The sequence below is a fragment of the Mustela nivalis genome, assembly GCF_964662115.1.
Source record: "Mustela nivalis genome assembly, chromosome: 15".
NCBI lineage: Eukaryota > Metazoa > Chordata > Mammalia > Carnivora > Mustelidae > Mustela > Mustela nivalis.
Genome location: NC_139034.1, coordinates 52066847 through 52094533, shown reverse-complemented (window position 1 = coordinate 52094533; position 27687 = coordinate 52066847).

Genomic DNA, 27687 nt, shown 5'->3' with positions numbered 1-27687 from the left:
AGCCAATCTAATCCAAAGTAATTAAATGTTTTAAAAATTAGGCGAATAAATTCCTTGCTAAAAAATCATTGTATATTCTGCTCCAACTCCAGCTGGAAATGTAACTTATATCAATAAGTTAAATTGTCAGATCAGATGTGATTCCTAAATAACAACTGATACAGGTGTTTTCATTCTTCTAAAATTAAAGGAAAAACACTGAAAGAGGCTGTTTCCCTCATTCATGGAAGGTATATGAACATCATCAAAAAGTATTACTCAGTCTCTGGTGCCGGGGTGGCTCACTTGGTTAAACAACTGCCTTTGGCTTAGGTCATGATCTCAGAGTCCTGGGATAAACTCCCACATCAGGCTCCCAGCTCCATGGGGAGTCTGCTTCTCCCTCTGACCTTCTCCCCTCTCATGCTCTCTCTGTCTCTCTTTCAAATAAATAAATAAAATCTTTAAAAGAAAAAAGTGTTAATCAGTTTTTAATTCATGATTTCCATTAATTGTGTATCTTTTCTTCGTGGTTGTTTTGGACATAGCACTGATTCTTCCTGTTGCAGAATTCCTTTTTTATACCTCAGGAAGATGAACCAATTGTCCTTATTACATGGCTGCTTTGTCATTACTAAGAAAAAAAAAAATCTTACCGAAGATTCATAATGTTTTTGGCCTGTGCCCTTAAGAGCATCATATATTTATATTTCTTCCAGAGAATAGTGTCCTTTCTCTCTCTCTCTTTTTTATCATTTTATTTAATCATTTGAGAGAGAGAAAGCACACCTAAGTGCTGGAGCAGAGGAAAAGACAGAGGAAGCCAGAGAGAGGACTCCATCTCAGGACCAGATCATGACCTGAGCAGAAGGCAGACACTTAACCGTCTGAGCCACCCAGATATACCTAGATCTATAAATGTCCTTTAAACATTATAAATATATATGTGTCCTCCCCTATAAATGTCCTTTCCACAACTCCCTCCCACCACCAAAGTACTGAAGAACAAAATTACACACACACACACCCACACACACTCACTCACATAAAGAAATAGTTGTTATGTAGTCTAATCCTAACATGTCTATGACGATATATTCTATATAGTCACTGAAAATATTTTGAAGCAATATGATTTAAACCTTAGGTTTTCCTTAGTAAAGTAAAAAAGCAAGAGTGTTTCTTTATAAAAATTAAGTGTTTCTTAGTGATATTCATTTCATATCACCTTCTTATGGCTTTGTCCTGAAGAGGCAGAATCAAATTTATATACTAGTTTAGTATACTTTTGTTATGGGTTATTTTTTAAAGAAGCACAGAGAGCATGAACAATGAATAGAATGCATAATGTATGGGAAGATGAACAGTGAATAATAAATTTTTAACTTAAACAAGAAACTATTTCTCTCGAGGCTCAATAGTTTGATCAACACACTGTGTTTTAAAATGCAGCTTATAACCTACCACACTGAAATAGGTAGGAGAATGTATTTCAGATAAAATGAGAATTAAGAAATCTCATCCTTTGGTTACATGTCTCAGGGAGTTGGACTTTTCCCTTTAATAAATATTTCAATCTAAAGAGAGACGCCTCAGTAAAATGAAAACAAATGACAGTGCTATCTCCAAAGAGACAGTGTATTATTTTAAAATGGATGAAATAGCCCATGCTCTGCCCTATGACAGTTAAATGCTCAAAATGAGACAGTCAAAAATACAGTTAACTCATTCCCACAGACATGAAATTGAGTCTCCATTTTTGTTCTAACTTGAGGTGAAGAAAAGAGAAGGGAAAAGAGCACCAAACTTAAAGGATATTCTTACAAAGGCTTTATGCTAACCATAACAGGGACATAGCATGATCTTAAATAATATCATTGCAACTTAGAGCTAACCTTATTGACGAACACCCTAATGTTCTTCATTATAAGCATTCATTCAGAAAGTGGAAAATAATCATTAGGTAGTTATTAGTGGACCCTTAATTTTTAACAGAACTGGGAGTTGCTAGGTCTTGAGATTTGAGTTTGAAAATTTTATTTTTTTCATATAAACTGGCAATGGAATTTGAAATGAATTTAATTACGTGGATTCAAATTCACTCTTGATATAATGCAGTTTTGCTGTCTGATCCGTATCAGGGATGCTAACGGCATCAGGTATTATTTAGATTTAGATAAATTCAGATTTATTTTGTTCTAAGCAAAATTTAAAACTCCATAAAATCTTGGGACAAAATGCCCCTCAATTTCCACATCTGCTGCAATATAGGAGAAGAAACTTTGTGAAGGAATATATAGATATCTGTACATATTAGTAAGAGGATTCCCCCCTCCCCCCCCACCTTTTTTTCTTACCTCATCTCTTTGGGAAAGTATTTTTTACATATGAAAAGGTAGCCAAGTTAGGCTATAGCAGTGATTCCTATTAGCAAGGTAAAGTTTGTTTACCTTTCAAACATCTTTCAGCTATTTGTCTTTGAAAAATATAAAACTTGTGTAGAATGAATTTTATCCTTGCCCCAAGGGGTTTATGATCTGGTGGAGTTAACATAGAAGTGATGTTCTGGTGACAAGCTTACAGCACAGTAAGGTTGGTTCTATCTTGGTAGAAGTACAAAAGGCTATGAAAGTTACTTAATATAGAAAATCAAACCAGACTCCAGAATTACAGAGTGTTTCTGAATGAATATTAATGATTCAAACAAAGGGAAATGGAGAACTAAAATTGTCCAAGCAAAAGGAACAACATAAAAGGCCTGGAAGGGAAAAGAAGTATTGTACTTCAAAGGACTGTGTAATTTCGTTAGCCTGGGAGAGGTGCACATCATCCAGGAAATGAAGAACACTTATAGCCTGTAAAGGATTTTGGATTTACATCCTGAAGCCAAGGAAGATTTCTCAGCCAATCTATGGAGCTGCAGTAGGAACCAGAGATTTGAGGAAGTCGGTGGAGATGACGAGAGGGTACCCAAATCAGAGGCAGGAAGATATTTTACAAGATGGCACAGTGCAATCATCCTGTTTAAAAAAAAAAAAAAAAATCACTTATTTTCTTTATACCAGTGGTCTTCAAGTATCACCCTCAGGTCCCTGGGGTTTCTGAGATAAGTCCATAGGTGAACACTATTTTTATAATAATGCTAAAACATTATGTTTCCTCTTCACTGTGTTGACATTTGCACGATGCATTCTCAGGAGGAAGTCCAGTTTCATTTAGGAATGTCATTGCTAAAGCAATAAAAATTTTAAAAATATGTTAAATGTCTACCCTTCAGTCACTTCTTATTTATATTCTGTGTTACAGAATGGGAAGTTTGCACATAGCACTTCAGTTGCATACAGAAGTACCAGGTTATTTTGAGGGATATCACTTATACAATTGTGTGAGTTGTGAGCTGAACCAGCAGCTTTTGTTTTCATGGGACATCATATTTACTTACCACAATGACTGAGACAGAGTTTGGTTTTGCAGACTTATTTATTTCTAGACATTTTCTCAAAATAAACAAGAAACATAATAAGCCTTCAACTTCAAAGAAAACAATTAATGGTACTTGGTAATTTAGAATATAATGTGTTCAAAACAGTCTTTACTTTACTATTCCCGGTTCTGTTCAGGATCAGAGAACTCACGTAATTTACCCCAAATTACACTGCTAGAAAATATTTGTTCTAATTTAATCTCTATTATATTCCATTAAAATTCTCAATATTAGAAGAGATAATGGACATACTACTGCTCTTTCACTTTCTGGAATTGTATGGGTGTCAGCATTCAGGTATCAGATGTCAGAATGATGAAGTTAACTAGCATAATTTTCCTCGAAAATACAAATATCTGGGCCCACATTAGATGACCCTGAATTAGTCATTGTCGGTATTTTTGTTTTGTTTTGTTTTTGTAAATACTTTAGATGATTGTGATGTTCAGTCAGGATTGAAAAACAAGGACCAAGACTGTGCTTTCTCTGAAAATTAATGATGCTATGTAAGGTAGCAAAAATAAAAACCTCATCAAAAGATTTAATCAACAGGCATCACAGACCCTGCACACTACACATTTTTCCTTAGCTTTTACATTGAAAGAATTTAATGATCTTGTAAATGTATCTTTATTGTAGTGATGAACTAACTATTACTTCTATGAACCAAACTCCTCTGAAGGTAGCTAATTTCCCAAGTATGAATCCTAGAGTTTCCAAAGGAGGTCCAAATATGATTAAAAATATACAGTTGGAAGACACCAGTCCCAATTATATAACTTACCAACTTTTGAATCTCTACTGCAAACTGTAAATTGCAACCAAACACTCCACTTAGATAGACTGGAATATCTCAGAGTTATAATCGCCTTAGCAAAAGCAAATGTGTGGCTTAGCTTAAAACCTTCATTCTCTTAGGTAAAGATGCTAACCAAACTATCTCTCTGTGGACAAAAAAGAAATGAAGTGAAATATTTCACGTTTTGGTTAGCCACTTAACGTTTTGAAATGCATTGATAATATTTATATTCTGCACAAACCTAACACGAAATGCTTATAGCTCTAACGGCATAGGATATACATAATGTATATTCATGAATTAGTTGTACAATACTTAAATGTATCAATAAGTAACATTTTTGCATTATGCAACATACAAACATTCATTTACCAATAGTTTGTTGATCCATTTGCAATTCTTCTACTGTTTATTTAGACCTAATTTCCATATTCTTCCTGATATGTAAACATGCTACCCTATTAATTTAACTTCAGGATTCCAGTTCACTAGACAGCTTAATGCTCCTATTACACAATTGCTCTTGTTCTTTGTACTAAAACTGTAATTTTATGAAATCTTGTCGTAAGTATGAATATAGATTTACTAATGAAGTAAAGTTATTAATATTTGAATGCGTTCAACTCCTCAGAGTGCATACTTAATGGAACATACAGTCAACTAATATACTAGAAAAACTTTGAGAATGAGATTAACTATCTGTGTGTGACTTAAGCTTTTACTGAAAAATATACATTTCTATCAAATTAGCTGGATCTATTCTTTTAAAAAGGGTACACAAATTTAAGTTTCCAAAACTAGGAATTTTTAGGAGACATAGATTTTAATCATACTAAAGTAAAATGAGGCGTCTCTGACATTACATTTAATTTCACTTTTTAAAAGTTAACATTTGAGACTGTTGTTTACTAAGTATAGAAAATATATGACAGAATTCGTGGGTGTGTATCATCCTGGTGGTTAAATAGCAGGCCTGAAAAACAACTATACAAATTTATGACTGTGCCAGTTTAATGTAAGAAAATTCACTGAGAATCTCCCAGAAGAAATATTCAAGAATCACAGATGAAAATTAACCACGTTCACAGTTCTTGCTTAGGAATTATTTCTAGTGATTTTTAGTCACATTGTCAGTTTACCTTCTTGGGGCAAAACTCTCACTGAGATTTTATTTGTCTACTTGTAAATCCACGACACCATGATGTTCATCTTAATTTGCACACCTATTTGTAAACTAGGATTCTCTTAAATTTTCTGTAGTCTTAAAATGTAAAATACAACGAAGTAATGCCTAAAACATTTAGCTGAGCTTGTAACATTAGTTGCATTTAAAGATGATTGAAGTGAGATCTTCAGAAGAAAAGAACTTTCCCGGTGCTGTGATGACTAAGTCAGCACAGGAATACATCTACTTCCAAAGTCCCTGGCTATTACAGGACACTATAGCAAATCAACCAAGGGAAAATCTTTCGGAGTAATGATGACCTTCCATTAATTTTGAAATGAAGTCTTAGTTCTATCATAGATTATAAGAACCTATAATGGTTTGGTTTTGCTTTTCCTGTATTTAGTATGAAGTGGTTAGATAAGGTTATTAAAGAACCAATTTCAGGGTCTCCTGGGTAGCTCAGTTGGTGGCTCAGATTCTGGTCATGATCCCAGGGTCCTAGGATCAAGGTGCCCATCATGCTCCCTGCTCGGTGGGGAGTCTCTTTCTCCCTCTCCCTCTGCCCCTCTCCTCCACTCTGCTCCTGCACTCTCTCATGTGTGTTGTTTCTCTCTCTCTGACTCTCTCTCTCTCTCTCTCTCTCTCTCTCAAATAAATAAATATAGCCTTAAAAAAAATGAACCAATTTCAGAATCCAAAAATGCATGTTTGATAAATCTTTCCTTTCAAATGCTGGAATGATTCCTCAACAACTGGTTTACTTTGTAACTACAATCTCCATTTCAATACAACTTAGTAAGTGTATAAATTATATTATTCATGCTTCTATCTAAGGCATTGTATATTAGGTGTCTGGTGACCCATTGAGCAATTTAACAAAAAACCCATAAATCCACCTTCAGCTTAGGTCTTGATCCTGGAGTCCTGGGATTGAGCTTTGCTTTAGGCTCCCTACCCAGCAGGGAGCCTGCTTTTCCCTTTCCCTCTGTCACTCCTCCTGCTTGTGCTCCTTCTCTAACAAATAAATAAATAAATAAAATATTTAAAAATTAAAAAAAATTAAAACCCCATAATTTTGGTCAGTTACTGTTTTCTAATCTAATAGTTGCTTTTAAGTAATGGACAGCCTATCTTACCACTCCTATTAAACGGTGTGTTGGAAATCATGGTTAGTGCAATAGAACAAGTTAAAGTAATAAGAGGTATGCAGCTTAGAAAAGGGAGGGAATAAAACTGGGTTTACTCACAGATATGATTTATTATGTAGAAGATGCTGAAGAATCTATAGAAAATGTCTGGTACTAATAAGTGAATACAGCAAGATCACAGTATATAACCTCAATATACAAAATTCAGTTGCTTTCTACATACTAACGATGAATAATTGGAATTAGAATTTAAAATAACTACCACTTCTATTCATACCAAATATTGAAACAACTTGATATATATATATATAAGTTATGTGAAGAATCTGTGATTAACAGCAAAGGAAACAGTAAACAAAACCAAAAAACAACTGACAGAATGGGAGAAGATATTTGCAAATATCAGATAAAGGGCTAGTATCCAAAATCTATACAGAACTTATCAAACTCAACACCCAAAGAACAAATAACCCAATTAAGAAATGGGTAGAGGACATGAACAGACATTTCTGCAAAGAAAATCCAAATGGCCAACAGACACAAGAAAAAGTGCTCCCCATCACTCAGCATTAGGAAAATACAAATCAAAACCACAGTGAGATACCACCTCACACCAGTCAGAATGGCTAAAATTAACAAGTCAGGAAATAACAGATGTTGGCGAGGATGCAAAGAAAGGGGAACCCTCCTACACTGTTGGTGGGGATGCAAGCTTGCATTTTCCAGCCACTCTGGAAAACAGTGTGGAGGTTCCTCAGAAAGTTGAAAATAGAGCTACCCTACAACCCAGCAATTGTACTACTGGGTATTTACCCTAAAGATACAAATGTAGTGATCCCAAGGGGCATGCTCACCCAGAAATGCCCAGAAGCAATGCCCAGAATTGCCAAACTATGGAAAGAACCTAGATGTCCATCAACAGATGAATGGATAAAGAGGTGGTATATGAACAATGGAATACTATGCAGCCATCAAAACCCAAAAATCTTGCCATTTGCAATGATGTGGATGGAACTAGAGGGTATTGTGCTAAGTGAAATAAGGCAATCAGAGAAAAATAATTATCATACGATCTCTCTGATATGAGAAATTTGAGAGGCAAGGTGGGGGTTCGTGGGGGGACGGGAGAGAAAAAAAAAAAAAAAAAGATGGGACCAGGGAGGGAGACAAACCATAAGGGACTCTTAATCTCAGGAAGCAAACTGAGGGTTGCTCGCAGTGGGGGGAGGGATAGGATGGCTGGGTTATGGAGACTGGGGAGGGTATGCGCTATGGTGAGTGCTGTGAATTTGTAAGACTGATGAATCATAGACCTGTACGCCTAAAGAAAATAATACCTTATATGTCAAATAAATAAATAAATAAGAGGAGTGTATATTAGGGGCACCTGGGTGGCTCAGTTAGTTAGGCATCTGCTTTTGGCTTGGGTAATGATCCCAGGGTCCCAGGATTGAGGCCCACATTGACTCCCTGCTCAGTAGGAGTCCTACTTCTCCCTCTTCCTCTGCCCTTCTTCCCCAATTGTGCTCTGTCTCTCTCTCTCTCTCAAACAAATAAAATCATGGTAAAAAATAAAATAAAGTAAAATAAAACTTAAAAATCTGTGCTGAAAATCTGTAATGGAAGGAATTTTAAAAAATATATAAATGAATGCAAAGTTATTCCATGTTGAATTAGAAAACTCCATATTTTTAAGTTGTCAGTATTCCCTGATCAGACTGATAGATATAATACTGACTGAAATTGCAGCAAACTATTTTGTAAATATTGGCAAAGTAATTATAAAGATTACATGGTAAGGCAAAAAGCTTGGGATAACCAAAACAATACCAAAGAAGATGAACAAAGTAGAGAATCCACACTACTCTTTCAGTAATTTCTATAAAGTTTAGTAATAAAAACAGTGTGTACTGACAAAATAGTGGACATACAAATCAATACAAGATAATGAGAGATCCAAGAAAATAGACCCACACAAATATGGTGAACATACATGATTTTTTAATAAAGACAAAGGGCAAATCAATGGAGAAAAAAGTAATTTTTAACAAATGGTACTAGAACAATTATAAATCATATGCAAAACAAAACAAAACAACTTAGATACAAACCTTATACCTTTCAAAAAGGTTATCTTACAATTTACCAGAGACATAAATGTGAAAAACCAAACTATAAAATTTCTAGAAGGAAACAGTTGGAAATTACATGATGTTTGTAATGAGGTTTTAGAGACAACACCAAGAGAATGATATATGCAAAAAAATGATAAATTGGACTATAGTAGAATTAAAATTTCTGTTCTAAGAAAGAGTTAGAAAATGAAAAAAAAAGCATGCTGCAAACTGGAAGAAAATATAAGTAAAACACATACCTGATGAAAGACATTGTGATGGTTAATTTCATGTGTCAATGTAACTGTCCTTGGCATACCCAGATTAAACATTATATCAGAGCATATCTCTGAGGGTATTTCCAGATGAGATTAGCATTTCAATGGAAGTAGATTGCCTTCACCCATGTAGCATTATCCAACCTGATGAGGGCCTGAATAGAACAAATGGTGGTGGAAGGAAGAATTCATCCTTTTTGTGTCTCGCTGTTTCATCAGGGAAATCTCATTTTATCTTCACTGGTCTGCCCTTGGGAGTGGGATTTAAACCATTGGATCCCCTGGTTCACAGACATTTAGACACAAGCAGATCATATTACTGGCTTTCCTGGCTCTCCAGCTTGCAGATAGCATATCTATGTCAAATTCTCCATAATTGTGTAAAGCCAATTCCTTATAATAAATCTCTTTTATATCTATTTATCTATCTATCTATCTATCTACCTGCCTGCCTGCCTGCCTACCTATCTACCTATCTCCTATAGCCTACTGATCTGTTTCTTTGGAGAATGCTAACACAGATATCTTTTCAAAATATAAGAATAATTCTTTTAAGAATATAAAAATTAAAAAAAAAACAATAAAAAATGGTAAAATATCTGGAAAGATATCTCACCAAAGAGGATATACAGATGGCAAAAAAAAGCATATGAAAAGATGCTTGATATCATTTGTCAAGGAATTGCACATTAAAACAACATTAGATACCATATAGACCAATGCAATTGATAAATTCCTAAAATCTGATGATACTAGTTTCTGACAAGGATGTTAAGTAGCATGAACTTTCATTCATTCATAGTTGGAATGCAAAATGGTATATCCACTTTGGAAAGCAATTTGGCAGCTTGTTAGAAGGCTAAATTTTGTCTTAACATCTAATCCAGATATGATGCTTATAGACACTTACCCAGCTGATCTGAAAATATATATTCACATAAAGTCCTGCGTGTAAAAGTCAATAGAAACTTAAATCATATTTGTCACTAATTGGAAACCACCAATTACCCTTCAACAGGTGAATGATAAAAACAAAACCAAAAACATAACAGTACATATATATAGTAAAGTATTACTCACTAATTAAAAAAAGGATTAACCTGTCAAGCCACACTAGGCTATGGGTTAACCTTAAATGTAGATGGCTAGTGGAAGAAGCCAATTTAAATGGACAGCATACTGTATGATTTCATTTCTATAACAGTGGGGAAGACAAAGTACTAAGACAGTAAACATACCAGTGGTTGCTAAGAGTTGGAAGATATATGTTAAATAGATGAAACAAAGAGGAATTTTATTGTTAGGAGAGTGAAATTACATGATACTGTAATAAGGTATAGCTGGTCCTATCCAGATGTCAAAATTGATAGAACTTTAAAGCACAAAGAATGAATCTTTACATATTTAATTTTATTTTTTTAAATTAACAAAGAAGGAAGTCACAGGATGCCAGGATGGAATGCAAAATGTGATTTAAAAAAATATAACCGCTTTATATATTTATGAAACAATCTCATTGAATGGGGCAGAAAAAAAAGGAGCCAAACTAATCACCTTTGGAATTGAGTGGTGTGTGGAAAGACTAAAACCAAAAGGAACCCCATATCAGGACTGCAGTCTGATTGAGAAAAGTGTCTCCCATCTCTGCACAGGCACAGGTAACTTGAAATACTCTAAGACACTCCATGCTCTCTAGTCATGGCACACATACAAGAATGACTTTGCCCTGTGGGTTCTTTTGTGGGTTCTTCAGAGACTGACCCCACCAGAGCTTTCTAATTGTGTGGGTCATGCCTCTACTTCGATTGCAGCTTATTCTATTCCTCAGCAACTCTCTTACGACTGGGCTTCTTTGCCGGGATGCTAGGCTTCCCTCTCGGGCAGCCTCCCTTCTAAAATGAGGCCAGTGTGATACTCCTGCAGAATTCACACATAGTTACTGGGATTCACTCACTTAACTAACTCTTCCCAGAAGGGAGAACAGCTATTTTGCAGATGTAGCCCTTTACCCTGCTACCCCACAGGTCACTTCATCTCTCCCAAGCAGGGGTCAGGAAATAGTCCTTCATGTCCCCCAATTACCGGAGTACATAGCACATGCTCGGAGGTATTCTATTGAAACCCTTCTCACTGTAGCTGGGGTTAGAAATAGCGTCTTTTCATCCTTATCTCCTGTTTGTATTCTGGAGAGAGCCACACAGACCTCTCTCCTAATAAAATCTTCTTTGGAAATACCCTTCTTCTTCTTCTTCTCTCTCTTTTCTTTTTTCCCCACATTGTCTGTCTCAAGAGTTCTTAGCCTTTATTGTGTTTATGCTTCAGCTGAGGCCGAAGTAGAGAGAGTCACATTTTAGCATCATGTTACAGTGATCTGGGCTTCTGGAATAGAACCGTTTTGTTTGTTTTTGTCTTATTTCCTTTTACTTAAATTCCTCATATAGAAAATAAAGATACTTAAGGAAATGTAAAAAGAAAAAGACTTGTACTATGATCATTTGTCATTTTAAATTTATTTTTATCATTTAAAGCATTACAGGTAAATCTTAACTTAATGTCCATTAAATTAGAGACTACAAACTTCCATTTATAACTGATATGCAAAATTGTGAAAGGCACCACATAATAAATGCTTAAGCATAACTTACTGAATGTTTATATGACGGATATGATCCATTATAGGTAGTGCAACTCCAAAAGGAGTAAAAGACATAATCCCATAAAATTTCTTAAAGGTACTATACTAGATTGAATAGAGATCCCTAGAGGATATGTCTACATCCTAATCCCTGGAACCTCTGATTGCCCTTATTTGGAAAAAGCATCTTTTGCAAACATAATTATATTAAGGATCTTGAGATGAGATCAGTCAGGATTATCTGAATGGGTCCTAAATAAGAATCTTTTTAGGAGACAAACAGAAGTGAAAGAGAGGGAGAAGCAAGAAGATTATGTTCCAGGAGACAAAATTGGGATGTTGCAGCCACAAGGCCTGGTGACCAGCAGAAGCCAAAGGAGGGCAGGAAGCAATTGTTCCTAGATGTTCCAGATGAAATGTTGCCCTGCCAAAGCTGATTTTGGACTTCTCATCTACACAGGTGTGAGGGAATACATCTCGGTTGTTTGAAGCCACCCAGTTTGTGGTAACTTGTTCCAATGGCCTCAGGAAATTAAAACGGTATGTTCTTAAGGAACTCATTAGATTAGTTTAAATTACCTTGAAAAATAACCCTGGCACAAACACTATTAATTTTTATTTATGATTAATTTAACAAGCAGGGAAGGTGATCAAGGTGGCAAAGAGCTCTTCCCACCACAATCAGGTCCTTTTTCCTTGGTCCACTCTATTCTTCAGCCTTGCCATACTACGTTCATTCAGGAGAAGAGGGAAAGACAGGGTGAAGTTGAATATGCTCTGAGAAAAATACCACACATCACTTCTGCTGCCCTTCTGTTAGAAGAGAACTTGGTAATAATGCCAGATGTAAATGCATGAGAAGATAGAGAATGTTCTCTATCATGTGCATTGGCTATAATCCTAAAAGTATGGTTGAGGGAAAGAGATGTTCTGGTGAGATGCTAGCAGGATCTGCCCAACTACATGTTTGCCCAAATTAGAATTTTCCAAACTTAAAGTCAAATTAATATTTTCAGATAATTAGTAATATCTAAAAAATTTTAAGTATATATTCAGATATGCAGCTTTATATGTGCTTCAAATGATGATCTATAATTTTCAGAATGTGCACAGACACATTGTCTACATCATTCTTTTAAGGCAAAATAATTACAGTAAAGTAATTTTGCTGAAAATGATTCACACATTCTACTTGGAGATTAAAAAAGCAGAAGTCCAGTTAACAAATTTCCCAATTTTAAGATTCTAAAAGTGTTGAATAGTCATTTCTTGAACCAAATTACTTCTTAGACCTCACCATTACTCACCGCATTTTAAGGGCATTAAACAATCAGAATATGTAACTATGCTTTGATTAAAATAGTCACAAGACAAAAGTTATTGATATAACTTAAGTAATTGAAAAATATGTCAGATGAAGTTCAAGGAAACACATAAAATATTGAGAAATCTCTTGAACTGACAATAACAAAATCTACTCCCTCCTAAAACAAAACAAAACAAAACAAAACAAAACAAAATGTGTCTTCTGTCAGACAAATGGTAAATATGAAACTTGCTTTTCATCTTTGTAGCTAATTAAATATCATAATCTATGCATTTTGAAGATTGTGCTCAGTTTCTTCTATATAAAGTGATATATATTATGTTTTAAGAACCTCTTAAATGTCTTTTTAGTTAAATAGCTAATTTACATATTCCAGTATCATCATGCATTATTTCAATTATTAATTTTTAATTTTAAATAAACTATTACAGTTAGAGTAGATAGAGTAGCAGAGAAAGCAATTCACAAAAGATGATGTGATGGTTGATTTTGTGTATCAACATGGCTAGGCCCTACTATAGAATTATTTAATCAAATGTTAATCTAACTGTTTCTGTGAAGGTATTTTATAGATCGGACTAACATTTGAAGTCAGTTGAATAAGTAAGGATTACCCTCAAAATATAAATGGGCTTTATTTAATTCTTTGAAGGCCATAATGGCAAAAATAAGTTTCCTAGATTAAATTTTGCTCAAGACTGTAGCATCAACTCCTGCTGGAAAGTCTAGCCTTCCTGCCCTACAGACTCCATATTTGTTAGCCCAATCACAATAGCCAATTCCTTACAATAAATCTCTTTTAATTTTTATATGAAGATTTATATACAACAAATCTTTTTCTCTCCTTTTCTCTCCCTCTGCCTCTCTCTCCCTACCTCTTCCCTTTACATTCTCCTCCCCCGATATATATCTACATCTCTATATATCTATATATATGTATATAGATATGTATGTGTGTATATATCTATATAGATATCTATATATCTATATATATTTCCCCTATTTGTTCTGTTCTCTGGAAAATCCTGACTGAGACAGGTATATTTTATGAAAATGCACAACCATTACTCTTATGCTTTTATTTCATTTATTAGATATGTATAGCATAAGTGGATTATAGTTACTTATTTTAAGCTCACTTACCTGTTGAGTTTTATAGAATTTGTTCTAATATGTCTAGTATCAGGACTCGAGGAAGATATTTTACCTCCAATAAAGACAAGGTTTAACTGCTCGTATTAATAAAAAGTACATTTTAATATCAAATTCCTAGTGGAGGATATAATACAGTCCTATTAAAGTCCATGATAACAGAAATCTCTACAACTAAAATTTGGCCAAGATGGGGCCAACGATCAGGAAAGAGGCATCTGGAATGACAAATAAATGATTTTCTGAAATTGGATATGATAAGGGTGAAGAAGAATGTGGGATAAGATGTGGAGTCAGAAGAGATGAGACATGTTGCCTACTTTATATTCATAAACTTTGATGCCAAGAAACTCAAACTATACAGATTCTGTTGATTCATCTTTAAATTGAGAAATAATGTTTTTATTATTTGCCATATAAATATTTTAAGAATGAAGAAAGTACTAATTTATGTAAGAGGGTATGGAATTCAAAAATGATATTGATTTACAGAATTTTTTTGCAATTCTTGTTAATTTATGAAGTTAAATTTAATAGAAATTATTGTACATCTCTTGCTTTTCGCCAATAGCAAGTTCTTTTTTCCATGAGTTATCCGTGGAGACTGTACAGACTAAAATAGTCTAGCAAGCTGAGATCCTGGCAAACTCTAGTTCTGCTTTCTGTATGACTTAGCTAATATCCACAAAGATCCCATAATACATTCCCTCTCATCTACTTTGAACAGTTTTATAGCTACATAACCATAAAGGATTGATGCAAGGATATTGAGTTAAGATAGATAAATGAGATAAATGATAGTGATACTATAACTAGGTATTGTATGGGTAGGATAGGTCATTAGGACTATTGCTTATGAATATCTGTGCTTGTAATGGGGAAGGATATATGGCTTATCATCTATGAAAAATAGCAATTGTAAGGGGCATCTGGGCGATTGAGTGGGTTAAACCTCTGCCTTAGGCTCAGGTTGTGGTCCCAGGGTCCTGGGATCGAGCCCCGCATCTGCCTGCCTCTATGCCTACTTGTGATCTCTGTCTAATAAATAAATAAAATATTTTTAAAAATAACAATTGTAGATGATATTTACTTTGATTGGAGGTAGGATGATTTAAAATATAATAGTATCCGAATCCTAACATTTACTGAAAACTGAAACAATATTGCTATTATCAAGAGAGGTAAAGAAGCAATACAGAAGGACATTAGAGTCTTCCTTTCTAAATGCGTAGACAATTAGTATTTCAAAATGTAATATGTATAAGGATAGTCTGAGTTATGATGTTATAACAAACATTTCTAAAATCTCTATGCCTTAAAACAACAAGAAATTATTTCTTTTCTAAGTATTACATTTATTCTAGGACGCAAGCTAATGGGTATCACACCATGTACAATAAAGCTGGCCATGGTGACAGGAAAGAGACAAACTTTTACAGTACACAACCTCTGTAACACAAATAGCCTAAGAAATGAAGCTGTTTTATCCCACTAGGATTTTGAGGTTGATTATTATTACAGAATAAATAATTCTCTCCTGACTGATATAGATATTAGCCCCTGAAACAGATTATTGATGGGAATGGCTCATCAGTTTGCATGGAAGATACGCATATCAGAATCTAGAAAACTGAGAAGGGTTATGCAGTGGCAAAACAAAACAAAACAAAAGCAAATACAAAAAAACAGCTGTCCCTGTCGATACACTAAACATGCTTTTTATTTTTAAATTTTTTAAAAGATTTTATTTATTTATTTGACAGAGAAAGAGATCACAAGTAGACAGAGAGGCAGGTGGGGGGTGGGGGTGGCGAGAGGCTCCCTGCTAAGCAGAGAGCCCAATGCAGGGCTGGATCTCAAGATCCTGAGATCATGACCTGAGCTGAAGGCAGAGGCTTAACCCACTTAGTCACCCAGGGACCCCCTAAACATGCTTTTTAGATTACTCCTCTCATCACTCCAAAAAAGAAAAAAGACATAGGTATTGAGCAACAAAATTCTATTAAAATTAATAATGTGAAAAAGATGCATTAGTCTATATTAAAATCACCAGAAATTATGCTAAGCCTCATTATTTATTTGAGAAATTCAGCCAGTTTAGGGCAATATTTTCAGTTCAAAAGATTAGTAAAACTAAATCTCACAATATTGCACACTGAAAAAATTGTGGAAAGAAAATCTTATGATTGTTTGTTGGTAATGCAAATTGACAAAACCTGTCTGGAAAATATGTTGTAGTTATAGATTTGAATAGGTCCCCATTTCCATCCCAAGACATACACCTCTGGGGAACTCTGCTATATGTAAAATTGAGATACTATGGAATTATTCAGAGGAGCAGTGTTTGTAGCAATGCTACAAAAATAGAAATAATCCAAATGTTACATATGGGTTATGGTAAGTCCTACAAAAAAGGATACTATCTACAGGGGGAAAAAAGTGCAAAGAATAGAGAGATGAGAGACAAACCAAGAAATAGACTCAGAAAATAAACTGATAGTTATAAGAGGGGAGGAGAAGGTATGGGTAAAAAGGTGATGGGGATTAAGGAGTGCACTTGTGATGAGCACTGGGTGATGTGATGAGCACATGGAAATGTTGAATCACTATCTTCTACATCTAAAACTAATATAACACTGTATGTTAACTCTACTAGAATTTAAATTTTTTTTAAAAAGTGCAGCTATAAACACAAAGCAGGGACAAGACCCAAATATTATATTTCTCAATATAATATTGAAAAAAGTTATAAAATGCTATGCATAGTAAGATATGCTTATTAATAATGTAAAACATGCATAATTCCTATTATTCAAAATTTTAATTTAACAAAATATTATTTGGGAATCCATACAAATTAAAGAAAGGTATAATACAAAAGAGATAAAAGTGGCTACTAGTCCATACAAACCAATTCATATAATTAGGGAAAAGCATATGAAAAAAATAAAATTTTTTGTATAAAATTAATTTGTATATTTAAGAACTGACTATGAAATGAGGTAAAAAAAAATCCAAATAACTGCAATAAAAAGTAGATATTGCAGATTCCAAACAGGTGATGTGAGAATTAGAAAAAAATTTTTTTCTTCATTAGAAGAAGGTTTCAAGTTGAAATGTGTGCAGATCTCTAAAGGTACATGGCATTTAGAGAGAATGACAAAGTAACCAGACATTTGCTTTGACCTCACATTTCTGATTTCTGAAATGATTGGGTTATACCAAAGCACCTCCAGGCCCTATCCTGTTTAACATTCCTTTTAGTAGTTTTATAGGAGTATTCAGCATCCTGTGTTGGGGTGGAGTTGCTTGGAGCTTGAGGTACACCAGGATTGGTAGTTTGAGAGGTTTTGCACTGTACTTACAAGGAAACAATGACTAGAGCTATTAAACTGAAGGACAAGATTTTAAGGAATCTTTTAGTCACACTTCATTTCACAACACATAATTCGCTTGTTTTTCATTTTCAAGAAAACACAGTGGTTTTGCTTTGTATTGCCTACCAAAACAAGAAAAAGAATTTATTCAGTCTATGTAAATAATTATTCGAATGCTAAACCTGTCAAGTTCAATTTTTCCATTCCTTACCTCACATCTTAATTTTTTTCTAAATGAAATTATTCTCATTACTGGCATAGCTTTCTCTCTCTCTGTCTCTTTCTGAGCTGAATAGATACATATCTACTTATATGAAAAGGTATCTTTGTGCCTTATTAAGCTTCATCTTCTATAATCTACAACAAGCATCTATTCCAAATATTCTCTCTTGCAAAAAATTTTTAGTATTCTTCAGTATATATTTATAAATACACAGATTAATAAATTCCTGCTTATGTATAGTTTTCATTTTCAGTATAATAATACTTATTTCCAAATGGTAATTTATGGGCACTTTATATTTAGAACTTACTCGGAGTCATCAAAATGTTTTTAAAATTAAATGCATTCTATATAGCTAAATTTTGCAGATCAGTAACATTTTCCTTGAATATTTTAGTTTTATGCCCTCAAATTGAAAATCTGTAGTATTTCTCTAATTTAGTTCTAAGCCTGGCAAGGTTTACTGTAATTGATACTTATTTACTTTACTCAGTTTCTTATTATTAAAGTTTGCACAAAATTCAGTTGTTTTTTTTTCCCCTACTGAATTTTCACGTTCCACATCCAATGACATAGTACATTCATTAAAATGAGAGAGTTTTAATTTTTTTTGTTAATTTTCCCATCATTTGTATGTAAATCCTTAACATACTGGGTAAAATGTTTATTGTTTGCTAAAGTATTTCAAAACCAAAAAATATTAAATGTAATATACTCTTTGACCTTGAAAATTTTAAATGATATTTCATGGTATTGTTTTCCTAAAAAAAAAAGGGCATTCTTCTTTTAATTACCTATTATTAAATATTACATCAATCCTCCCTTCTTCCCACCTGACACCTTTAATCATCAGGTAGCTTCATAAATTAAGCTGCAATGCTCTCATTTCCTTCCTCTCTTGATATGCCTTCTTAGCTAGAATCTTCCTCATCTTGCCTCCCCTCAGGCAATGTTACAACAGATTCTGGCAGAAATTCAGTAATTGCTGAGGTGCTTGATTCCCTCCTGCTGATTGTCACTGAAAACAATTGAACATCATCTCCTTGAATATGTTAGTGCTACAAACTAGCTCTTTACTTTTGACAACACTCAGTTCCAAATCAGTGACTTTTTCAATTATTCTTATTCCTTCAATTTTTAATTCTTTTCTGCTTGAGAGGATTGCTGTTGGTGTCTCAATTGGTGCTTAGCATTTCTTTAACGTAGGTGAGTTTATTTTGAAGAGTGTTTTAGAGAAAATGCTCTCCCTGACTATGTATGTCTGCATTGCTGTGCTAAATTTTTATACTTGATTAAAACAAAACAAAACAATACAAAACCCAAACCCTTGCATATTCTCTCTAAAAGAAGATGAATGGCAATAGTAACTTAAAAATGTAAAGAGTCACATATTCAAATGTCTTAGAAATAGAAGTCTGTTTAATTTTGTTTAACAAAACATCTCACATATTTATTCATTACCAGCTACTTATCCAAAAATATTGATTGACAGTTCAAAACATGAAGGAAATAGAGCTTTAAAAGAGTTTTGGGGGTCACCAGTGTGGCTTAGTTAGTTGAACACCCAGCTCTTTGGTTTCAGCTCAGGTCATGATCTCAAGGTGGTGGGATCCAGTTCCAGAGCAAGCTCTGGGCTCAGTGGGTCTGCTTGAGATTCCTTTCTCTTCCTCTTCCCCCACCCCATGTGCCTGCACTTTTTCTTTCAAATAAATAAATAAATACTTTTTTATTTTTTATGATGCTGGGTTTTTAAAAAGATTTTTATTAATTTATTTGATAGAGAGATAGAGGGCACAAGTTGACAGAAAGGCAGGCAGAGGGAGAGAGAGAAACAGGCTCTCTGTTGAGCAGGGAGCCCAACATGGGGCTCCATCCCAGGACCCTGGGATCATGACCTGAGCTGAAGGCAGATGTTTAACAGACTGAGCCACCCAGATGCCCCAATAAATAAAATCCTTAAAAAAATAAAAAATAAAACTCTGTTTTGGGCAGGATATTTCAGCTGAGGCAGAATTTATAATGTTCTATTATAGTAAGAACTATGGTTTCCTCTGTTTTGGGGTAGTCTATCATTTTACACAAGAAAACATAGCTGTGAAGTTCTAATAACAGAAAAGTGAAGAAGAGTATGAAGAAGTAAGAAAGAAACCAATAGTTTCATTTTAAAAAGAAGGCCTTAAAACAGAAAAAAATTAATTGCTATTAGTTTAGATGGGGAAGCAGAAGGATTTTGTATAGAAGATTTAAGTTTTAATGTGAAAAACAATGTAACTACTGTAAGGACCTATTTAGAAACTGTCCTTGCTCCCCTTCCCCCAGGGGATTTACTTGGAGACAAGTCCCAGAAACCAGCTTCAGGTTACAAAGCCCAGATACAAAGGTGGGTCAGGCCAGGTGGAGACATCTGATCAGTGGGGGGATGCGTACTGTCTCCCTGGATACCAAGGAGTATGGGCCCCTCCCTTTGGGAGCCTTTTGGGCACCAATCCCAACCAAGGTGATAGGCTGGTTCAAATGTCTACTACAGTAAATTGTAACTCAATTGTTCACCTAGCATCACTGTGGAGTTTCCTGTGTGTGTTACAATCTCATTGGCCACCAGTGTGTGGCCAGGCCCAACCGCAAGGCCTTTGCCCTTAAAAACTAGTCTGTGAAACAGAGAAGGGTCGCCCTCTCTTGTAAGAGGTGTGGCACCAAACGTTTGGTTAGATTCTTGATGCTTGGCGAGAAGTAAAGCTTTGCTTGACCTTTGCTTTGTATCACTCTCGCTCCTTTAATCACTGACCCATTACTGGGGCATAACAACTACAAGTGAAAATCTGTGCCTAATTCTCTCTATGAACGAAAATATGAATAGTATGTAATGCAAAAAAAAAAAATAGAGAAAAAGAGAAAGAACAAAAGTATCACTATGTGTAAGCCGTGTGTTTTGATAAAAATCTGAAATTAACAAGGGGCCTCTGGTTAGCTCAGCTGGTGAAGTGTGTGACTCTTCATCTTGGGACTGTGAGTTATAACCCCACATTGGGTATAGAGATGACTTAAAATAAAATTAAAAAAAAAAAAGAAACAAAAAAAAATAGTTCATGATTAGGGCATTTTCTATTAGAAAATACCAAATGTCATAATTATAACTAACTAAATAAGCAAAGGCTAAGCACTCCCTAGATTTAAGTTACATATCTCAAAATAGATAAAATCTTTCTGAGGAATTCTAGAGAAGGTTGCCAACATAGGTTAGGTTACCATTTATTAAGAAAGCTGGACACCTAAAACTGTTTATTAAGAACAAAACATCTGTTGTGTTTTATTTTCTTAGAGTTTAAAAAACACCACCACTGCAATATTTGAATGATTTTATGTAACTTTTTATCCTATAAAATCAATTCGAAGAGATTAAAAAAAAATATTCTCTTCATCCAGTTTGTTGGACTTATGGGTGTTGGGGAATGAATAATAGTAAAGCAACTAATAACCTTATAAATTATTCTCTTCACAATTTAGATATTTAATTCAGTTAATTTCATATCCTACTGCACATGTAGATTGGCATAAAGAAGTAGTCATCACTGTCTCAAAAGGAAATCCCAGAAAATTTCAACCCTTAATACTCTTGAATGTAGAATATATTTTATAGAAAAGCACAGAAACTCACTTTGAAAAGTTATGCATGAGAGTCAAAATCAGAAAGTAAAGTAGTTGATTTTGCTATTCTTTTTCACATATTCATCAGAGAAACCCTGAGGTAAATACTTGAATCATAACTCTATGTCCAAAATCTGTTTCCTTAAGTGTAAAAGAGGTCATCAATTAAGTAAAATATAAATATTATACATGTTAAAAATCATTTTGTAAGTTTCCAGTGTTTTTTCTTTCTTTTTTAAGTGAAACACAATATAAGCATGCATTTAAAAATTCAGTAAAAAAGAGTAAATGCTCAATAGATATTTAATGAATTGAATTCAAATCAGGCACATCTTTGATGTTTTTCCCAGTCGTACATCAAGTTCTTTGGGTTATGCACATTGAAGAAAAGAGTTAGGAGTAAGAGACGTGAGATAAAATTGTTTATTTCACTTTATTTAACATGAATCTGGTTCAAAAATGTGAATTTTTATTTTGAGTCATTTAAATTTAATGTGGATCTAAGGTCTAGATTTTTATAGAAAAATATCAATAATTTTATAATAACCCAGAAAGTATAAGAAATAGAAATACAGGAAATAAACCTCAAAAGTTACTGCTGATTGAATAAAGAATTCTTTATGAAAGAAAATTTATAAATATTTTACTCCTCAAATTAAAAATGAAAGAAAGAAAAGCCACAGATATTTAGCTTAATAAACTTTAGCATAATTGGTAAATGCAGCAAATGTCATGCTTCTAAATTATTAGGAATAGAACTTCTGTTTTTGTATACATACTGCTTATTTTGTTTTATAAATCTCTTGGATTTTGAATAAACTACCATGTTTAAAATTCTTGCTTAACTAAAATAATCTATGCCCATTTTAGGAATGATTATTTAAAATGGAGAATAAATACGGAAAGAGACTGATCAGCAAGCATCCACTATCAATTACATCAGTAAATATCATTGGCAATAAGGGGCACAACTAACCTTCTGGGGATGATTTTAGGGGCAAAACAATATACTTAATTGCTTTCCAGTCCTGCACTGATGAGGTTGTTTAAGACTTTCTTAATTTTTAATGTGATTTTAATTTTTAAAGGAACAATGCCAAGTCTTAATTATACTTTTTCGCCCTTATGAGCAGTTTTCATCCACGGGTTTAACAGTATCTACAAGTGTTGTTCCTTTTTTATACACAGGGAGGAAATTAAGCCTAGAGAAGTGCTAAGTGACTAGCTAAAGGTCATAGAACTCATCAATAGGATGGCTGTACACAAGTAATAGAACCACAGATGTCTCCTCTAATCCTATCTACCAATTCAAGAAAATTTCCCATTCTTTCATTGCCTTGTTTTCCTACAAAAATGGGAATGAGCACTGATGACTTCCTGCCCAATGATGGGTTAGACAGAGAAAATAAACTTGGAGATTTTGTCTTACTAATTTGACTTTTTAATCAAGCTCGTTCTTATGAGAAATATATTATAAAATTAAGCTCTGATATATTTAGAATTCTATCAATTCAGAGTAGTATAATACCTGGACATTCAGTATTGATTCTTTTTAGACTGAATTGTACAGACATTGCCCTATCATATGTCCTTGAATCAGTATTGCAGAAATCCAATTGCCCTACCCTTAACCTTTTCACGAAGGCTGATTTTAGTTATTGTGCGTATGAGGCCTGCAAAATAGCAATGTCCCCTTGGGAATCATGATAATGGAAATTAAACAAACAGGTACTGAAGCAAGCTTAACAATTCAATGTCACAAGCAGGAAAATAGATACAGCTCTAAATTTTATCACAATTAGCTCCTCCTGTCAGTTTGTTATACACTGCAACTTTCAATGTGAAAATTGAAATTATCTATTTACCTTCAAAAATTGTTAATGATGTATTATTATCTACTTGTCATGAAAACTGTATAATATTGATTGCAGTCTCTTGACAGAGAAAGCATGTAAGCTAATATGTCAGCAAAGCATCCCAAAAGCAACTGCTGCTTTTTCTATTGATTTCTCAGCCTTGGAAAAAGACAGTGTGTTCCCAAACATGCTCTGAGAAATACTCCTTAGAGAGAGGACTAGATCTGTGTGCATATTATTTCAAAATAATATTATCGTGTTTTTGAGCCCTATATTGACATGAAGTTCATTTCAAACTTTGTATAGAGGAAGATGTTAGTCTTTGTCAGAAATAAACTTACACAGATTTGAGTTTACATATTGAAACTTTAGAATATGATTAAGGCCTTATGAAAAACAGGGACTCTCTTCCTATTTTTTTCCATCCCAGTATGTAATCTATCTGTTATTTATTTTTTTTCCAAAGTTTAAAATTCTTCTTTAATTTATCATCTGCTATTTTTGACTTCTGTCCCATATATAATGGAGTCGGTCGCTTGTAAGGGTTTAAGGTCTGAAAAAAAAAAAAATGGGAGAAAAAAAATCTGTATGAAACTGAGCCAACATTGAGTAGGTCCCAGAAAAAGGAGGATATTAACAAAGGTGAGGCCATCTTGACTCCTATCATCTGTTCTGCTTTTCTTCTCAAAGCATTTGCTGAGAACTCAGGCAGTGGGATGCTGCTAAGAGTCAGAAAAGCTGACAGATTTAGGCTTCCTCACAGGACTGAGAAGACCAAAAAAGTTAAAAAAAAAAAAAAAAAAAAAAAAAAAGGTGGGTTGGAAATGCGGAGAAGTGAGACTGAAACTCAGCATCAGTTTGCCCCTCAAGACATTTGCACATTATTTTGGATAAGCCAGGAGGGTAAAGTGCCAAGTTGAAAGTGGCTGAAAGAAAGCATAGCTGAGCTCTCAGTAGTGTCATGATACTAAGAAGCCTGAAGTTGGAGTGCAGGAATAAGGAAGATCTTGGGAAACAGTGACCCCTGGAGCTCAATGATACCTCTGACCATGGCTTTTCAAGAGACACTGAGGCTCCGAGGACTAAAACCAGCCTAGTCCCTGGACAGAAGGAACTTACTCTCCCCCAGATCCTCACACAAGATAATGTACATCTTCTCAAGAAAGAGATGAATCACTGTAGAGCTGTTGTCGTTTCCTCACGATCTCCCTGGACCTTTGCTGTACTACTCACCTGTCCCATTTCCAAATCCCAGAACCTCCATCTCCTCGCTGAGGACTTTCTGTGGCTTTTGGAGCCCGGTGGTGTAGCTTAACATGGCTGGCCAGCAACGGTGGGGAGTTACTCACTTTCCACGCATCATAAGCAGATCTTACTAATGGTGGACGCTTTAACTCCCTTGGCCCTTGTGTGAGGTGTCTCTGAAGGGCATGCTCTCAACTCTGAGACCTCCTCAGAGGGAGTGGGCTTCATTTTCCCATAGTGGTGATGAGTTCAATAACAGATTTTATAGACTGCTTTTTTTCCCCTGCTGCTCCCTGACTTCCTCACTCCTCTCCTGGCATTTTCTGGGCTTCTCAAATAAATGGCTTGCCCTCAATTCTTGCCTTGCCTGTGCTTTTGAAGGGACCCGGACTGCTGCAAGTAGTCAATACTTCTATACTTTATATATCTGGTTTTCAGTAGAAAATAATCAGGCGCACTAAAAAAATAGAACAAAAAAGGGGAAAAGTTGAAAGAGACCCTCGAATAATAATATATGCTAGTTTCAAAATACAATCTTTAAAATAACTGGTCTTTGAACAATCTTCATAATTCCATAACATACATTCATGATTGAAGTAAACAGGAATATGCCATCCCAAAATATTCCTTTCAACATAAACATGCTTTTGACTTAAAAAAAAAAAAAAAGCAGGTGTATGAAAGGTGTTGCCACCCTTCCCTTTTTCCTTCTTGAAAGCAGGAAATAAAACCCCCATATGGAAAATGTTCTCCCAATACCAGGAGGAAAGAAATATTCCTGTCATCAAGAACAGGAAACCAAAACCAAAAGAATTCTGTACAAACAGACCTTGTTGAAATAATTCTTACCTTCCTTTAGCCTCCCACATAATTATTTTTTCTACTTTTTCTTTGTTCAACTAATTTAAAAATATTTAGGTTTTGCCACTTATTTGGGTCTTTATTCTTTATGACGTCTTCAGTGTTATGTAAAACCTGTATTAAAGTAATTTTTGTGCTTTGCTCTTGTTAATTTGTCTTATGTCAATTTAAATTCTGGGGCCCAGCCAAACACCCTGAGAGGTTAAAAATAAAGTTTCCCTTTCCTATACAACAATGAGTTCTAATAGTGCTCAATCTATCACATATACATGTAAAGGTTCCTCTTTCATACTGGAAAGTTCTCACGCCCAAACCCAGCAGTTCTCTGTCTTGAGTTTGGCTACTGCTTAGTTTTCTTGTTGTCATGTCTATATTTACATTTTTATTTAACACTTCTAAAATTAGAGTGGACAGTGCATGGTCTACCCACTTCTTCCTAGGATGAAAATTTGCTTTGGGCTTTTATCCTCCTGCTTCTTTTCTCACTATAGGATCCTCTATTTTCCAGAGTTGTAAAGCAATCATGCCTGCAACTGAAGCCTGTCCAATTTATATTTAATGGATATTGTTTAATTTGTGAATTTCCTATTTTGAGAATTCTCAAAGTCCCTACTCTCATCTTACTGTGCTGAGTACTTGGTAAGCATTTGATAAATCTTTTATTGCATCACTTTACAATGATGGTTAGGAATCTATTTGCTGTATTTTGATTCTCACTATATTTTTCTCTCGTAAAATAAATAAGCCTTGATAAAACACACAGCTTCCAAAAGGGCAGATACAAAGGGGTAAGATGACTCTCCCATTCACAGGACAGGCTAGTTTAAACAATTTGAATCCTGAGTGATATTCTTGTTCAAATACATGCAGTTTTTTCTTCTCACACCGTAGTGCAAAGAGAAAATACTTCCAAGTGTATCTTTTTTCTGAATCTAACCCTTACTAAAGTTAAGTTTGAGCCCAGTGATTTTGAGTACATGCTTCAGACAGTTATTGAACATTTAAGTTTGCTAAATTGTTTCTTCCAAATATTTGGGCTATTTTCTTTAAATTTAAATTTTATTAACCAATAATTTAAAAAAAATGTGACCTGTCAAAATCAAACTAATTTGACTTGTGGATAATAATTTATTTTGCAAAACAGGCTGTGTGAAGAAAACCTCAAAATCCATTCTCCCACCGTATCTTGTTTCTTTCTATCTTAATTTAGAATATACTAAATTGATTAAATACACTTGAAAGTTTATGAATTTGTTTTCAAGAAAAAAGAAAGGGAATCACATTAAATGAACATTGTTTTGTCCATTACCAAGTCCTTATTTTCTTTGGATATAATGAACTGGACAAAGTCACTTAGTCACTTGGACTGAGAACAGGTTGAAATAGCAATTAGATCATTTAGATCATTCCAATTTTGCTTTTGTTGCAGAACCTAGAAATTACTCACCCCTATAGACAAGGAGGAAATTATGACTATATTAAAACTTTGAGGGGAAGAATAAGGAGTTATAACTTGCTTTGGCTTGTCTAAGATGTCCAATTGTGTATGTAGCTGGTTTTTAGTGTTTTTGTTGTTTTTTCCTTCACCATGTGCCCTGTGACTGCTTCAGACTGGTAACCTGATGGGATTTGAGAACACACCCCTTTGACTAACTCCTTATCTTCTTCTTTACTTCATAGTACCTTGCTCTGTACACAGTGTGGACTCTAATAAATATTTGATGGAGAAAGATCTAGTAGCAAGAAAACTAGCTGGCAAGAAGTAGAGAGTCAAATCTATGGAATAGTAATTAGGGAGAAACTCCTTGTCAGTGTACACCCTGGTAAAACCCTGAGGAGAAAGCTTCGAAGTGATTTGCAGTGAACTCTCTCAATAATCAACAGTGACCTAGTTAAAACTGTGAAGACTGATATAAAATTGGCTCTGTAGAGTGTATTGTTCCACCAAAAATATCACGTGAACCAATAAGAGCATGTGAAAAATTATGAAGAAAAGTGAGTTTATATTTGGCCCAACTCTTCCCTCTGTGATTTTTCTTCTGTTCCATAAATGAGTTATCCTTTTCTCCTGATTAATATTAGTATCCACTCACATCTATTCCCATGTCTCTTATCCATGTTTAGAAAACATGCTTTGCCCAGACATATCCTTCTTTCTCTCCTTCATCATGATTGATCTCACTTGTCTCATTCTATCTAGTCACAGCCGAGCTGGTCCATTTTTCTATTCTAATAAACTACTTCTTTCCATATTTTGTAGATGAGGGACTCTAGTTATATACTCTTCATATTCCCTTCCATGTGCAGAGAGCTCATGATTATTTTCCTTTTGTCTCCTCACTTAACCCCATCCTTGGGAAAATAGAGTAAATAAAGTGAAAAGTTGAGTTTTGAGA